This window comes from Protopterus annectens, chromosome 14.part0 (genome assembly GCF_019279795.1).
Source record: "Protopterus annectens isolate FY-2018-M chromosome 14.part0, PAN1.0, whole genome shotgun sequence".
Taxonomy (NCBI): Eukaryota; Metazoa; Chordata; order Ceratodontiformes; family Protopteridae; genus Protopterus; species Protopterus annectens.
Window position 1 is genome coordinate 265,811,147 of NC_056748.1, and position 14,502 is coordinate 265,825,648.

A 14,502-nucleotide genomic window follows, 5' to 3' on the forward strand; every position below is an offset into this window, starting at 1 on the left:
GTTTCAATACTGTTTCAATGAATGATTTTCAAGAGCAGAGAAGTTTTAATTCCAAGTGGTTTCAATACTGTTTCAATGAATGCGATTTTCAAGAGCAGAGAAGTTTTAATACCAAGTCTGTTTTCATTGTGAAACAGTATCGCTTTATTTATCAAATGTCTGTTAGTGTTTGTGCATTGATGATGTGCCTCAAAATGTAAAAATAAAATCCAAATCTTTACTATAGAAGTAAAGTAGTATACAGTTGCACACATTAGTGTTTATGATAAATGGGGTGAAATAGCCAGATAATGAGACATTGGAATGGCTGCAGGCAGGGGGACTCTGGTCTGGTGTCATATTTTGGTTGTCTGTTCTTCAGTTTGTGTTTGAAAGTTGGTATCCCACAATTCCATCAGAGTGGGTGGGGTTACATAATTATGTATGCAAATGAGATGTTAATCAGCGTACAGATTTGTACCTATTTTTCATGGCCCTTGTCCAGATTTCTGATGTTTCCAGGTTGAGAGGTATGGTTAGGAACCTGTGCCTCCAGCATGTTCTGTTTATTGTGATAATGAGGTTATTGTCCCTGGAGTGTGTGTCACAGAGGGATTGGGATTTCTTTAGGTGTAGCATATCTAGCAGCTGTGAGTCAGACATGGCTTTGTAGGTCAAGCAGAGATGGCCTCTAAGCAGGTGATAAGAGACAGAGTACAGCTGGAGTTTTTTGAGTCTGTCCATATAGGGCATGTGTCTAAGGCCTAAGATCTTCTTAGTGAGGTATTTTTGTGGCCTTTCCAGTTATTGTAGGTGTCTAGTGAGGTACGCTATAATAGGTCTAATGAGGGATGAGTACAGAGGGATTATGACCTCTTTCTTCCTGGATGAGAAACCTTTCGTAATGAGATGTGCCACATAGAAGGACTTTCTGACTACAGTGGCAATGTGGTTATCAAAGGAGAGGTTGCTGTCAACCTGTGTCCCCAGGTCTCTTATCACACCTTCAGTGTTTAGTGGACTACCGCCTATGTGGTAGTTCATAGGCACTGAATTTTTCCCAAAGGGAATGACAATCCACTTTTTCACATTGAGCTTAAGGCCATGCTTCTGGCACCAGTCACTGCTGTCACTGAGGCCTTTTTGTAGAATGTCTACATCAGTTGGAGAATCAATAATGGCTCCCAGTTTGCAATAATCTGCGAACTTGGTCAGCCAGAGTCCCTTTGTGTTGGCTTGAACTTCAGAGAAGTAGATTCCAAACAGGAGAGCACCTAGGACCAATCCCTGTGGGCACCACTTGTAACTGGTCGATAGTCAGATTGGGAGTCCGCTACTTTCACAGTGTAGATTTGGAGTCCGCTACTTTCACAGTGTAGGTTCTATCAGTGAGCCAGTTGGTAACCATCATTACATGGGGTTTATGCCTAGTTTAGTGAGTCTATCTATGATTCCTGAGTGCGGGATGATGTTGAAGGCCTTGGCAAGATCTAGGTGGGTTGTGTGAACTACCTTGCCCTCATCCACATCTCTGGTGACAGACTCGAAGAAGTGAGCAGGCATGATCTATGTTTCACAAACCCATACTGTGTGGGCTCCAGAGTTTGGAGATTCCCTATGTCCTTATTTATAATGTCCACGATGATGCACTCCATAGTCTTACATATCAGACTCGGCAGGCTAATGGGGAGGTAGTTCCCAGGGTCTGTAGTCACTCCCCTTTGTGGAGTGGGATGACCGTAGCAGTGTACCATTCGGGTGGAACAAAGCCTGAAATGAGGCTGTGATTGAACAGCGTACTCAGGTGTGGTGCCAGTTCACTTTGTAATTCATGTAGAACACAGCCAGTGATATTATCATGTCCCATGGAAGCTGTATTTTTGGCTTTGGACAGTGCAGTTTTTACCTGTGTACCACTCTAAAAGACTTACTAGCTAAAATCTGGCTTTTTTCTTGCTCAAATCCAGGATAAGCTATATCCCGAAATGTGAACTGTATCTTTTCATTATTTATACATCTTTACTCTTCCTTCTTCACTTACTTCCTTACAGTTAATTATTTTCCCTGACTTTCTCTCTAAATATGCCATAAGCCTGTTTTCCCCTCACCTCATATTGCGATTCCTGTTTGCATTAGACTAACTTCTCATTACTTTCTGTACAAAATAACTAAAGTTTCTCTAAATATTAAATGATTGTCATATACGCTTTATCGATTCTTAACTAATGTGTTTATAGCTTGTATCGATTCTTAACCAATGTCTTTATACCTTGTATCACAGTGGTGCACAATGTCTGGCCTGGGGGCCAAATCTGGCCCATGACACAATGGGTTTATATTAGAACACTGAACATTCAAAATTTTGAGTGTTTTAATATCAACCCCTATGAATCGAAAATTTAAAACATTGAACATACAGAACAGAAAATGTTTTCCTAGGGAAAAAATCCGCTGTTCCAAAATACATACACACAACACAAGCACACCAAACAAACAGCAATCCACACACATACACCTAAACTCTTACACCTAACCCTACACTAAACTATACATACACCACTGACTATCCACTTACCTTAACCCAAACCCTAACCCTAAGTTCCATCACTATCGCACAGTCACCTCACCTGCACCCTAACTCACATACCCTGCCCTAACCCTCACGTCCACACAATCGCACACTTACCTGACCTGTGCCCTAACCCTAACTCACCTAACATGCCCTAACCCTCACGTCCACACAATTGCACACTTACCTGAACCCGACCCGCAACTTTCCACCACAGCGCTGAAAATACCGAAGCAACAGAAACACACAACTAAATTCTTTCCCTAGGAAAAAATTTGGTTTTCTGTTTCTTCGATATTTTCAACATTCGCTGAAAACGGGTCGATATTAGAACATTCGAAATTTTGAACATTCGGTGTTCTAATATAGACCCGACACAACACCATCCAGCTCCCAGAGAGTAACCAAAACATTTTTAAAAAAGTGAAAAAAATGCTATGCCTTACTCTAGTCATGCAAACATTCCAGCACATGCTTTCTTACCTAATTGATTGCAGTAAGTCATAGCTGCAAGCCAGAATAAAGTTCTTCTTCTTCTTTTGGCTTTTTCCCGGTTAGGGGTCGCCACAGCGGATCACCGTCCGCTCATGATTGGCAGTGGAGTTTTACAGTGTTGAGTTGCCAGCCCGGCACTCAACCTTCCACAGAAGGCACACACATGCACGCACTCACACCTAGGACCAATTTAGTGTGTCCAATCCATCTATAGGATGTCTTTGGGATGTGGAAGGAAACCGGAGCACCCGGAGGAAACCCACACGACCACAGGGAGGACATGCAGACTCCGCACAGAAGGCACCCCAGCCGAGGATCGAACCGGAGAACCTCTTGCTGTGAGGCAGCAAAACTAACCACTGCACCACCGTGGCTGCAGTTAAATGCAGAAAACAGGCAATTTCATGACTGCTGTCTTAAGTAAAAATGCCAGTCACCTGTACCTACTGTTAGCTCGTAACGACTTATATGTTTTGAGGTGGCCCGCAAATGCATTAAGAATTCATGTAGTGGCCCTTCCCACAAAAAGGTTGTGGACCATTGTTGTATCGATTCTTAACCAATGTGTTCATATTGTGTCTAAGTTGTTATAATTATTTAAATTGCAGATGTTTTTGTTTTATTTTTGAAGATTGTAAAATTATTGTTCTTAAAATGTTTTGCAATAATTTGGAGCTTTTCTCCCCAGGCCTCTGCTGAAAATGGGCTTCTACCGAGTCAGATCAATGTCAGTTAAATAAATAAATAAGTACTGTAAAAATACTTGAGAGGGGTACAAGAAGACTAGGAGTGTCAATGCAGGATTAAATGAAAAGAACTACAAAAATCAGGAAACCAGATGATATCTAGAAGGAGTGAGGGGCAGCGAAGACAGCAAAAGAAGAAGAAAATAAGATTATAAGGGAAAATTAACTGCTGAAAGTGGTCTAGTGGGGCGGTAGTCAAGATCAGACAAAACATCTGCCAACATCAGCAGGGGAATCAAATCAAAATGAGAGAACAGAGCACTACATGTGAAATGAGTCTGGTGAGAGCTTATCCTGATTAGTGTGTCTAATTCTAGTGACATTACTTGAGGGATACTGAACTTTTGTAAGAACTGCAGAGAAGTGTGAATATTACATTGGGGGGCACTAAGCAGTTTTAGAGTAAGAAAACATGTAGAAACTCCAGAAGTTCAGACTACAGGTAGAAAAATGATGGGAAGGCATATTTACATCCTTTGTAATATGGAGGGTATTAATGAATGGGTATGAGAGTGGAAGATAGGAGACAACAAATGACTCATCAATGAAAGCAGTTTGAGGGGAATTCAGGAACATAGCAAGGAGACATTACCTTATAAATAAGGTGGTGACTATGCTGAATGCAGTCCCGCCAGGTGGCAAACCATATGCCAGTGTCATTCATGGTTAATTCTGACTGGCATATACTGAGGCAGTGAATTGGCAAGAAATTGGCAGGGCAGAGATTAGTAACCTCTGGGAATTTGGATGAAGCAGGTGCATTCATGAGTAAAAAATAGTTAAACAGCAGCCCTTGTTCCACTTCCTTCTTTGTATATGTGCATGTTCATTTACACGTTCTAGAATATAACACATTTCCTTCAATTGATTAGGATGTGCATACTGTCTTCTGTTAATTGACATCTACGACCATGTGTGTTTCTCCTCAAATAACATCACAACATTTCAAAGGGCTCTGCTTCCAAAACATCACATATTCCCAAAAGCTGCCTGGAGTTTGTTTGATTTACATAGTATTTACATAGGGAAGACTGTCTAGCATGATATGTGCAGCATATATTGCAACTGCACATGCCCGTCAACCTAGCACTAACTCTTATATTTGCCCCTAACACCCCTTCAACATACCCTCCAGGCAGGACTGGGTGCTGTGTCCTTTTACTGTTTTATTATGGAAGCATTGAACACTTTTTAAACTATTTGCAGAATGCTTGATTACTGTAATATAAATGTAAACAGGTCTGTATACATTATTAAGAATGTGTAGGCAATGACAAAACATTTTTTTTTCTTTTTAAATGCCCAGTCTAGTATGGACTAAAGATATTATCACAGAGCTTGTCTAACAATTACCTCCATACCATCATGCACCCACTTCAAAACTTTACTAAAAACGCATCTAAAAACATGCTGGCTATGCCCTTGCAACTCCCACTCTAATATCACCCACCCCATCCAACCACAACCTTTCTTTCCACTCCACTAACTACCTTGATTAAAGCAAGCTCAGATGCTCATAAGCCTAGTACTTATTATACAGCAGGAACTTCGCATTGTAACATTTGTTAATCTCTGTTATGTACTTCACAGATAAAGATTCTAGTTGTCTACTGATGTACTATGTTCTTCATCTGTAGATATGTTGTAAGTAATTGCTATGCTAAATTGTTAATCGCTATGTAATCCAATGTAACTACTGTCTGTTTATTTTAACTGTGGAGCTTTTCTCCCCGGGCCTCTGCTGAAAATGGACCTATGTCCAGTCGGACACTCCCGGTTAACAAATGTAAATAAATAAAGAAATAAATAAATAATGTCAGCATCTCTCATGAAACACAGTAAAAAGTCAAGTAGATAAAACTGTGTTACAAGCAGGAAAGAAGCACTATTTTTATAATATCCCAGTGTTATATATGCTTGTCAGTTTAAAGAATGCAGATGTGCTTTAAAAAGTGCTGTTACTACTCCTTAGGCTCTGTATTTCAATTATGGACTAAAATTGTACAATGGTTTACTGTTTTGTGACTACCATAGCTCTCATTTTCTGCCTCTCAAAAATCAAGCTATCACCCGCAATGTCAAGCATTTATCTTTTTTCAGGAAAATGATAAGCTTTATGAGTGAGTGCAGACATTAATAAATGTATGGTGTTGCAGTTTACCACAAGACATCCTAATGATTTAGGACTGAAGCCATCTACTCTATCTTCTCATTGTCTTTTAGTGCAGGAAAACTCATTCCTCATCTTTATTTGCTGTCACTAGGGCTGAGTGATTAGCCCTGTAGCTCTGAAAGCCAGATCATAATGTTTTCTGTGCAATAGTAACTTGTTTGCAAAGGCATGGAGGACAAGCTGTCATATCAAACAGAACAGAATGAAACCCACCATGAAGTAAAGCAGAGGTTTATGGTTTTTCACCCCCAGAAGTGACAGCTAATTATCGCGTATCCAATTTATGCCTGGCTGACAGATATCCAAGGGTCAACAGAAATAACTTCAAGGACATGGGGGCAGCAGGAAGCTTTGTTGTCCTTCACTTACAACTGGTGTTGATGGACAGTTTCTCTAATAAGAATTGTGATCCCTGTCTCAGGAAGAGGTAACAGAGGTAGAATCTGTATGTATAGACTCTGACATTTGAAAATTGACATTACTTGTTTCTAAATCTAAAGGAAACAGACACAGTCCATTTTAAAAATATGCCATCTTCTGTCTACAGCATGTAAACAAAAAAAAAAAGAGTTGTCACAAAAACAAAAGAAACTAGAGTGATAGGTGAAATGCATGTGTTCACATTCCAATCCCTTTATAGGATATTTGAATATGTATGCAGGACACTTTGTCAGGTCACCATGACTTGATTATTTAAAAAATTAAAATGTGCTTAAGCATTTATTAGTATAGAACAAAACCAAACTTCCTTCTTTCATAGTTAAGACTGTTAGTGAAACACTAACACAAGATTCAGACATAAAACAGAGTTCTAAAATGTGGTAACATGCTTCCATCGCATTTCCTTAATTCTGTGTAAGGAATGCATGACCAGCTTTAATAGTTTTTAATGTTTTATTCCATAATTTTACAAAATAATCTTAAACTTAAGATTTGCATTGCTTTTTCAGACATGTATTCTGCCTCCTACAGCCATATCAGTTCATTTTAAACCATGCATCCAACAGCACTAAAACTTTTACCTTTCACTCTCTGTCAAAACAAACTTTCAGAAATGGTAAAGACATAATCAGAGCTATGCTTTTAAACTGATCATATTTTTGTTGCATGTGCTTTACTGTCTACAAAAATAATGCCATTTTGTAGTTAGCGCAGCTGTGTTCTGCTTGGTTTCATATATTTTTTGCTTTAGAAAATTCCTCATAAAATAATACTAGTCATTGGTCGGCCAACTAATATACAAGGGGATATAACCATGAGACAAAATAGGTGGGAAATGGCTGTAATGTGCTAGACTGTTTTGTTGTCAATAACATAACTGTTCTGCTCCAAGAGCTCAGAAATACCAAATAACTGGCAATGCACATTTTTCATTAATCCATTACTGAACAACAAATGTGTCTGCCACTAGAAAATCTCAGGATATGCTTTTGTAATTCACAACCCTTTTATCTTTTATATCCCATTTTGTTTGTTTGACTTAGGTATAGCAGTGCTACATAAAATCAGAGCACTCTGTAGAGTGTGATTGTATAGTTATATATGTTCCCTTTATCACAAAGAAAAAAACAAATGAGCATTAAACAAATGCTTTCAGAAATAATTATTTGTAAAATAAGGAGAGTAAACTTGTGTGAAAACTCACCATAACAATAGCTGTATGAAGTTATTTGGGTCTATGTTGCCAGATCGAATGTTTAGGTTATCGAACACCTAAACATAGAACTGGTAATATCGAAACTAAAACCTGTGAACGGCATAGGTAAAGACTTCTGTTGGCCACAAAAAAAAAAAAAAAAAAAAAAAAAACAAAAAGACAACTTTAACCCCAAATGAAGTGGGGGGCTGTGCTCCCCACACCCCATCTAACTAAATATGCCAACTCCGAGATCGCTCTACAGTAGACAAAATGGCATAATCTGGCTAACGGCCAAGGGCCAGTCGCAGTTTTTTGCTTTTGATATTACCAGTTCGATGTTTAGGTGTTCAATAACCTAAACATTCGATCTGCTAATATAGACGCAAGTTATTCCACCTCTGCACTGCAGTCAAAACATGCAGGTAAAAGGTGCTTTCAGGGATGTACCAGCTTGATACACATATTTTCCAGCAGTAAATGCCACACCTTCTTGTCAGCCACTAACTTGCTGAGTTGCCAGTCAATCTCTCTTGGTGCTATGGCTTACAAATATATAGAGGAGAACATCCATTTACAGCTTCAGGGACAAGGATCCATAGATAAGGAATTCCTCGTGACAGGAATAGCATCTAATTACCATTATCAGGACATAAATACAGGATATATATGCTGGTCAGTTTCTTCTGTCACTTCCATTACAGGCAGCTGTAGAGAAAATACCTCATTAAGATACTGTGTTCGTATGACAAACTGTACCAAGGAATGTCAGTATGCAGCTTTACTACAGGCAGGCAAGCCTGGGATATTTGAAAAAACAGCTAAGCTAAGGGTCTGGCTTGGCTATTAGAGCCCATTAATAGCTGATATGAAGCTCAGTAAGTGGAAAGCAACACAACAGCACTGATTTAAAAAATCTCATATTTTATCCAGAATTACTAACTTTTTAAAAGTGTTAACTAAAGGTAAAAATGCTATAGGAAATAAATTGATTACAGAAATGTATTTCTTTCCCATCTAGTGTGCTTGTAGCCTGACACAGATACACACACACACACACACACACACACACACACACACACACACACACACACACACACACACACACACACACACTCTCTCTCTCTCTCTCTCTCTCTCTCTGAAAGAGAGACAGGGAGACAGAGAGAGGGAAAGACAACAATGACCATAATAATGCATTTCAGCATCAATGCTCACAGACATATATACTACCTCCTTCTCCATCTGACATGTCATATCAGTGAACATTCAAAGTGTCAATATAACTAATATAAATGTCAACGATTTTTGCACAGTCTGCCTCCACCCAAAAGTTAGACAATTTCTCTGTACCACTGCTGTCAGCTTGTTTTGATGGTGAAAGAGTGGCCAGAGTTATGGGTTCCAGCTTATTGCTTTCATACACATATTGACTTCCCTCACCTGCTGCAAGACATACCAATGATCATTTCACTGCTATTTGCTTTCTTACACAAATTAGCTTCCCCTCCCTCAACCCCAGTGATCACAAAGATAATGACCACAGTAATATATTTTCATTTGATTCTGCCATTCACAGCCATGCTCAATGCCAGCCATGATCACTGCAAAAAATATTTAAAGAAATGAATGGATCACTTCTGTATACAGTGTGTACTGTTATCACTACCCACAGATATATGTTTTGTCCTCCCAGTTTTCATAAAGTCACCTATAAAAGACAACCCATCCCATCATTTGTAAGGGACTCCTCTCAGCATAGATTTCTGTGTATGGTAGAGGTCTCGTATGATGAGTCTTCCTCAGCAAAATACTCATTATTATAGTATGTCATAGTCACTAAGCTATCTTTGTAATCAAAACCACTATCAACAGATATATATATTGTGTCCTCCCAGTTTTAATAAAGTCACCTATAAAAGACAACCCATCCCTAAAGACCATCAATGTTGCTCTTGTTAACATCCCTGGTAAGTGATAAGATTGGTTGTTCTGAGCAACCAATTTCTAGCACTTACCTCACATTTATGCCCTCATTTGTTTACCAATTGTCTAATCTGTCTTAACCAAGGTCATACCACAACCATACCAGAATCCTAGTCCAAGTTAGGCAGAGTCCCTCACTGACTCTCTTCAAAAGAAATCTTGACGAGTGGATGGGAGATCGTAGGTTTACCCCGGGTATCACTTCTGTGTCACTATTAAACAGAGGCACAGTAAACTAACCTCGAAAAAGGGCATAGTAAAACATTTAAAATGGGTGGCGAAAACCAAACACACTCTGGCTAGGGTTACAAATGCCCTAGGGCAGATAGCCTAGTACGAACCTATGAACTGTTTTTAGCATAAAGTGCATTTTCCTTCCAAACAGCTGGTACCACCTCCATTGATGTTTTAGTTAATAGCATTGAGTATTTGCTGTAACTAGACCTAACACAGGCACTCAGACCCTACAGATCTGAGCTGTATCGGATACCTAAAAAATGAAAAGGACTGTGGCTGAGTTCATTCTTGGCTTATTAATTTGCTGGATCAAAAGCTCAAACCAGGTGTGTACTTAGGCTTGAGACTGCCTCAAGATGACTGTGGCTCACTTGACCCCGAGCCTTACTATTCAGAAGTAACACATAATGAACAGAATATACTGACATAAAACATCCAAATCTACAAGAACTCTTATATGTGAGAGCTATAGCTGCTGCAAAAGTACTATCTTACAATCCCTGACAGATGAAAGATCTAGAGAAAGATGTGTTATATTTTTAATTTTACATACAGTTAGTACCATTACTAAATGTAGTAAGGTAGCAGAACAAGCCATTCAGGGCTTGAATTAGCAATCCTATCATAATTCCTACCCAAAATAACTCTAGTAAAACAACAAACACAGCCTGAACAACAAAAGAGTGACAGCCTAAAGGTCTAAATCAAAGACAATGAATCATGCAGTTATTGTTATGGTGAATTCTTACAAAAGGGCAATATATAACTTACTTAATTTCTGTCTATGAAACCATAATATTTGGGAAGAATGGTATGCTATACATCTACAATACAGGATGAGGCCTAGCTAATTTACAGTGAAATACCCCTCTGACTTCAGACTAACGATCAATGGAGTAAATTTCAGTAAAGGTGTACATAGATGTCTATGCTGCCACTGCACAACCAGACTAGCTGGCACCCCTCCAAAGAAAGCTGCTGGCAAAGGCTCACAATCACAATTGCGAGACCCAATATATCAGTCCTGCAAATGGAAAAAATAAGCCTTAGCTTGAACAATTAAATGGCAAATTATGAAACTAAATGCTAGACTTTTAGAGCATTTTTGCAGGGAGTCAAAATCAGACCGGAGTGCATCCCATTCCAAAACTACATACGTATACTACCTCCAAAGTTGTACCTTTGAGTATACGTTGTGTAACCTGTCTTTTGTTAGCTCATATCTACAGCTACAGAAGAGTAATTTCAGACTTAGTATATATGATATACCTTTGCAATAACACTCTTGTAATTCCAAGGATTATAATTATTAGCATTAAAACAAGAACAAATTATTAGAAGACAAATATCAGACTTGTGTAATTGGCAATCCAGATGGAAATAGCCTAATCCTGTAGAGGATCATGCATCTCAGACTGGACAAATGAAACAAAGCATTGATCAAAAGTCCTAATATCCTGAGCAATGAAAATCAGATGCCCATATGTGCCTTGTTAGAGTCAAAAATTACAATAACGTCACTCCTGGGTTTTGAGCTGGAGGGTAAAAGGACAGTAGTTTAATTTTTAGATGTAGAGTTATGGCAGACTGCAAGTCCATGATGTCTTCATGAAAAATGGCATGAGGAAAACATATCAAGATTTGCAGTTCAAACACAGTCCTGTCTAAAATGAAATGAACCCAGGAAAAGAGATTTGCAGGAGTTTGCCCTCCTGCTACAAGAGCATATATTTCCCCAAGGCAGATGCAAAGACCAGATTGTGCACCCAACAGAAGGGAGAACAGTGCCAGTTTGACCAGTGAGTGGGTCACCTGAAACAGCATGACTGTTTTGCCTTTTACATCTCATAGAACGTGTTGAATGAGAGGAGTAAGAGGCTATGCAAACAATGGTGTAACTGACCAACGTTTCACAAGACTGGTGTACCTTCTAGCCCACGCACTGGAGGATGACCATTATCATAAGGTGAAGTGGGGTCTATGAAGAGGACCAGACTCCCAAGACTGTGTAAGACTCCAGACATACACATCCTTCCACATCAAGTGCATCTGTTATAAGAAACTGCGGAAGGGAGAACACACAATGGCCCTACCTGCATTTATGTGGTGAGCTAACACAAACCAAGGAAATTCTGTGACAAAACAATAAAAGAAGGAAAACTTTTTTAAGTCCAAGGGAATTTCTGACTAGTAACAAAGTCAGAATGAAATATGTAAGGAGAAAATACCACTCTGGACACAGAAATAAATATAAAGTTAGAGTTTAAAATAATACCAGTGGGAAAACGCCACTGTCGAAGTCCCTTTGGGACCTGCTTCCTTTTGATACATTCAGTAAGATACTGAATTTCAATCTGAAGCTTTTTAAACTTAAACAATTTAATGTCAAATATTTTTAAGTTGTTAATTATGGTGTTCTCGTTCTCACAAGAATGCCCTGCTTGTGTTTCTACAGTAACTTTGTTTAAAAAGCTTGCCAGCTCTTTAAGCCAGTCATTCAAGCAGGGCAAAGCTGAAACAGTACTTACAGAGTTATCACATTCGTTGTTCACAAAATTAGCATTCACGACATTTCCACTGGATGTCCGGTTACCAGAACAAGGCAATGGAGTAGAGTTAGAGGTGTTTGTAGTTGTAAAACCCCGATCCTGCGATCCTAGGGCAACCCTTGAAGTTGTAGCCACAGGCTGCGATGGTAAATCCTTTTGAGAGCTGTTGCTAGCACTTCCGGATACACGAGGCAAAACTCCTGCAACTTGGCTTGCCAAAGAGTCAACGCGTTGTGTCAACAGTTCAATCAATGCTGTGAGTTTCCCATAGCTGCTAGATACACCAGGTTCAACATTAGATGAATGGTTGTTAGAAGGTGAATCTGTAGATTCAAATAACGGCTGTGACTCAGTAGCAATACAATTCTCCATATGTCACAGACAAACGAGTGCAAAACAAAAACTGAATGAAATATGTAAGGAGAAAATACCACTCTGGACACAGAAATAAATATAAAGTTAGAGTTTAAAATAATACCAGTGGGAAAACGCCACTGTCGAAGTCCCTTTGGGACCTGCTTCCTTTTGATACATTCAGTAAGATGCTGAATTTCAATCTGAAGCTTTTTAAACTTAAACAATTTAATGTCAAATATTTTTAAGTTGTTAATTATGGTGTTCTCATTCTCACAAGAATGCCCTGCTTGTGTTTCTACAGTAACTTTGTTTAAAAAGCTTGCCAGCTCTTTAAGCCAGTCATTCAAGCAGGGCAAAGCTGAAACAGTACTTACAGAGTTATCACATTCGTTGTTCACGAAATTAGCATTCACAACATTTCCACTGGATGTCCGGTTACCAGAACAAGGCAATGGAGTAGAGTTAGAGGTGTTTGTAGTTGTAAAACCCCGATCTTGCGATCCTTGGGCAACCCTTGAAGTTGTAGCCACAGGCTGCGATGGTAAATCCTTTTGAGAGCTGTTGCTAGCACTTCCAGATACACGAGGCAAAACTCCTGCAACTTTATTTCTGTGTCCAGAGTGGTATTTTCTCCTTACATATTTCATTCAGTTTTTGTTTTGCACTCGTTTGTCTGTGACATTATGGAGAATTGTATTGCTACTGGGTCACAGCCGTTATTTGAATCTACAGATTCACCTTCTAACAACCATTCATCTAATGTTGAACCTGGTGTATCTAGCAGCTATGGGAAACTCACAGCGTTGATTGAACTGTTGACACAACGCGTTGACTCCTTGGCAAGCCAAGTTGCAGGAGTTTTGCCTCATGTATCCGGAAGTGCTAGCAACAGCTCTCAAAAGGATTTACTATCGCAGCCTGTGGCTACAACTTCAAGGGTTGCCCTAGGATCACAGGATCAGGGTTTTACAACTACAAACACCTCTAACTCTACTCCATTGCCTTGTTCTGGTAACCGGACATCCAGTGGAAATGTCGTGAATGCTAATTTCGTGAACAACGAATGTGATAAATCTGTAAGTACTGTTTCAGCTTTGCCCTGCTTGAATGACTGGCTTAAAGAGCCAGCAAGCTTTTTAAACAAAGTTATTGTAGAAACACAAGCAGGGCATTCTTGTGAGAACGAGAACACCATAATTAACAACTTAAAGATATTTGACATTAAACTGTTTAAGTTTAAAAAGCTTCAGATTGAAATTCAGCATCTTACTGAATGTATCAAAAGGAAGCAGGTCCCAAAGGGACTTCGACAGTAGCATTTTCCCACTGGTATTATTTTAAACTCTAACTTTATATTTATTTCTGTGTCCAGAGTGGTATTTTCTCCTTACATATTTCATTCAGTTTTTGTTTTGCACTCGTTTGTCTATGACATTATGGAGAATTGTATTGCTACTGGGTAACAGCCGTTATTTGAATCTACAGATTCACCTTCTAACAACCATTCATCTAATGTTGAACCTGGTGTATCTAGCAGCTATGGGAAACTCACAGCGTTGATTGAACTGTTGACACAACGCGTTGACTCCTTGGCAAGCCAAGTTGCAGGAGTTTTGCCTCGTGTATCCAGAAGTGCTAGCAACAGCTCTCAAAAGGATTTACCATCGCAGCCTGTGGCTACAACTTCAAGGGTTGCCCTAGGATCACAGGATCGGGGTTTTACAACTACAAACACCTCTATCTCTACTCCATTGCCTTGTTCTGGTAACCGGACA